This window comes from Lathyrus oleraceus, chromosome 5, assembly GCF_024323335.1.
Source record: "Lathyrus oleraceus cultivar Zhongwan6 chromosome 5, CAAS_Psat_ZW6_1.0, whole genome shotgun sequence".
Taxonomy (NCBI): domain Eukaryota; kingdom Viridiplantae; phylum Streptophyta; class Magnoliopsida; order Fabales; family Fabaceae; genus Lathyrus; species Lathyrus oleraceus.
This window is the reverse complement of record NC_066583.1, coordinates 619862491-619866496: the sequence shown is the minus strand read 5'-3', so window position 1 is coordinate 619866496 and position 4006 is coordinate 619862491. Positions and strand designations below refer to the sequence as shown.

The following is a 4006-nucleotide window of genomic DNA, read 5'->3' as shown; positions in this document are numbered from 1 at the left end:
GCACTTTCATACAACATAAACTGAATATTAGACCTGACATTAACATTGCACTCCATATTTCACCTCTGATTGCGAAGGTAGATGCCAACCTAAACTAGGTTGTTCTGACCAATGCGGTTATTGGTAGATTTCCAATGCCTTTGAATACGCCGTCCATGCATTCCACGAGATTTATTGTCACGTGGCCCCCATCGACAGCCTCTGTCAAATGCCCTTGTCCACTGCTTTACTGGTATGTTATCCACCCACCTTCCTGCATCTGCATTAGAGAATCTAATTGATAACACGAAATTATATCGCTTTTTAAGACTTAATTCAATTAAATTATTTTATCATTTACGCTAATTTATCCCATTTCATCAGATATTATGCAGTATTTCTTTTCTATTTACATCAGGTACCCATTTTGAAGCAAAAGTGAAAAAGGGAAGAAAAGGAGGTGTAAAAAGCAACAAAAAGGAGAGAAAAGGAACCAAAGGCCAAAGCCCAGCCCAAAGCGCACAAGTCACCAATGCTGTGCCTGTGACGGACGTCACAGGACGCGTGACGAGCGTCACGCGAAGTAGCTTTGTGACGGACGTCACACATGGTGTGACGAACGTCACACAACCCCACTACCTTTGTGGCGCAAGTATCGCCCTCAGAAGGACTTGAAGAATAACGTTAAGGAGTTGGTCTCCTATATGCACGCCGTGGATATAGCCACGCTGAAGAATGGGAGAAACGGAATGCTGCTACCAAGGCTATTATAAATAGCCATCTCACAAACCAAAAGAATACAGAGTTTTTGCACGCTCAGTTTTGCGGAAGCTCTGCCAAATTTATTTTTCACGCCTTTGCCTATTTTTCTTCCTTTCCAGCATCGTCCACTTTATTTATTTTATTTTGCAAGCTTTGTTTTCTTTTTCCCTTGCAATTTATTTTCCCCGTTCTTAGCTTTTAGATATTTTTCGCGTAGTAGTTTCTACACCGGAAACTACTGGGCAACTTTATACCGGATTTAACCTTACGTTATATTCGAGTTTTTTATTTCCTTGATTTAATTTACCGTTTAATTGAAGAATCGAAGAACAAATCCTACCGGCTTGTGGAGGAGTGTTCAAAGACCATTGTATTACGCATTCAGGTTCTTTAATAGCTATTTAATTTTTAATGTTTTATTCTACTGTTTATTTACATTGCATGCCTGGAATGAGTCTGTTTATGCATGATATAGATTCTTATTTATTTAGCATGTCTGGCTAATTTGCCTAGGTATCGGTATGTAAAGTAAGCAGAAAGAGGGATCAAAACTAAGTCGGTCTATTCAAACTTAAAATTAGAATCAATCTTTTTATGGTCTTAACTTACAGGTTTAATAACAAGATTTTTTACAAAAGTAAAAGACATAAAGAAGTTGAAACCAACAGAGCGAGAGTTTGAGGTTTTAACTGGACAGTGTAAGTTAGTCATTAAATCTATCTCAGGGCGAGAGCAAGTTTTAGAATTAATTAAATTCTGACCTTTTTCCAAAAAGTATTTTTAAAGATTGAATGTGAGGACGAGAGTTAAGCATTTAGATTTAATTGTATAACCTAAGTCAACAGAGCGAAAGTTTGAGATAAGGGTGTTTAAAACGGTCAGTATTTTCTTAAAAAGAGTTTCTGCAACTTTATTGTTTTCAAAATATGATTTTTGACTTAATTATAAGTGACAGCAACATTAACATAAGATCATGGTTTCTTCAACAGAGCGAGAGTTTGAGATAAAACCTTTAACCAATAAAGTTAGTCGAAACGATTTATTTTAAAACCGAGAGACCGACAAGGAATTGATTCCCTAGTTTTGACGAACTACATACCGATATCCGTTTTATTAATATTTAATCTAGATCTTAGTTTAGCTCTTAGCTCCTTTCCCCAAACAATCAAACATTTTCACCTTAGATTTACATAGTAACCTTAGATAACGGTACATCGATTCATAAGTCCCTGTGGGATCGATATCTTTTAAAACTACGCGATAGAACTGTGCACTTGCAGTTTGTATCCCATTCTCGACTCACACAGTCGAGCGATCAAGTTTTTTGGCGCCGTTGCCGGGGACTTCTATTCAATCGATATCGTAACTCTTCCGTTACGCTGTAGAGACTAAGGTTTCTTTTTCCTTCTATTCTTTCTTTCGTTGATTTGTATGCCACGCACTCGCTCTCAAGGCGAACCGCTCTATTTACGAATCAACGATATCGAACTATATCTCCGAGTCTTACGACGAATTCGGGAATATCGTGCTGAAAACGATCTCCCTCCTATAAACCTTCCTGATATCAAAAACATTTTTCCTTCTTTAACCGAGATGGCAGAACCAGCTCGTGCTCTTAGAGATTACGCCGCCCCATCGCAAGATGAACCGCATTCAAGTATTGCTCCGCCCGCAATCGAAGCAAACAACTTTGAACTTAAACCTTCACTGTTGCAGGCTGTGCAACAGAACCAATTCTCTGGAAATCTTACCGAAGATCCAAACCTTCATTTATCCATATTTGTTCAATATGCTGATACTGTTAAAGCTAATGGTGTCACTTCAGAGGCAATTCGACTTCGTCTTTTTCCTTTCTCATTAAGAGATAGCGCTAGAAGATGGCTTCAATCTCTACCTTCCAACTCAGTCACCACATGGAACGAGTTGAAGAAAGTTTTTCTTGCCCGATATTTTCCGCCAAGCAAAACAGCTATGTTAAGAGCCCAGATAAACGGATTTAAACAGAAAGACAACGAGTCTCTTTTCGAAGCATGGGAAAGATACAAAGACATGATGAGACTTTGCCCACACCATGGTTTGGAAGACTGGTTAGTAATTCACACATTTTATAATGGTCTCTTATACAATACAAGGTTAACAATAGACGCCGCTGCAGGTGGTGCACTAATGAACAAACCTTATGCTGATGCTTACCAGCTTATCGAGAGCATGGCCCAAAACCACTATCAGTGGGGAACCGAACGAACAACAGTGGAAAAACCTCAACCGAAAACTGGCATGTACGAGATAAGTAACCTTGATCACGTTAATGCAAAAGTGGATGCTTTGGTCCAGAAAATTGAAAGTTTAAACGTATCACCACCAACCGCCGTGGTTGCTATAACTCAGAATTGCGAGGTCTGTGGAATCCAAGGCCACACTCCTGCGGAATGTCAACTCTTGACTGGAATCCAAACAGAGCAAGTAAACTATGCTCAAGGAAGCCCCTATTCGAATACCTATAACCCAAATTGGAAGAACCATCCAAACTTTTCATATAAGAGTAATAATGCTTTATACGCACCTGGACAGTCTCCGAATCAAACCCCATCTATACCTCCGGGATATCAGAAACCAAATCCTAACAATAATACCCCTAGAAAATCCAACTTGGAAATCATGATGGAAAACTTTATAGCTTCCCAACAACAAACCAATAAAGATTTCTTAAACCAGAACATACACACTGGCGAACAACTTAAACAACTAGCAAGCAAAGTAGATGCCTTGGCTACGCATAACAAAATGTTAGAAACCCAAATATCTCAAGTAGCTCAACAACAAGCACCTACTGCTGCACCAACCGGTACATTCCCTGGACAGCCCCAACCTAATCCGAGAAGCCAAGCTCATGCAATTATATTAAGAAGTGGAACGGAAGTGGAAGGACCGTCTGATCCAAGGATAGAAAACCAAAACCCTAAGAAATCTACTGAGGAAAGTGAACCTAAGGAAAAGGAAGAGAGTAATAAGGATACCCTAGAAAAGAAGGAACCTTATGTACCTCCACCACCTTACAAACCACCTATACCTTACCCTCAAAGGCTTGTTAAAACCAAAGATGTAGGCCAATTTAGAAAATTTGTTGATCTCCTTAAGCAATTAAACGTTACAATCCCATTTACCGAAGCTATTACGCAGATGCCCTCATATGCTAAATTCTTAAAAGAAATTCTTTCTAATAAAAGGAAACTTGAGGATAGCGAAACCGTTACACTCCCTGCCG

At 39.2% G+C, this 4006-nt stretch overlaps 1 pseudogene; it reads right to left on the bottom strand.

Moving 5' to 3' along the window:
- Positions 1–2719: 2719 nt before the first annotated feature.
- On the bottom strand, positions 2720–2819 carry LOC127089333 (uncharacterized; annotated as a pseudogene).
- Between the last annotated feature and the right edge of the window lie 1187 nt (positions 2820–4006).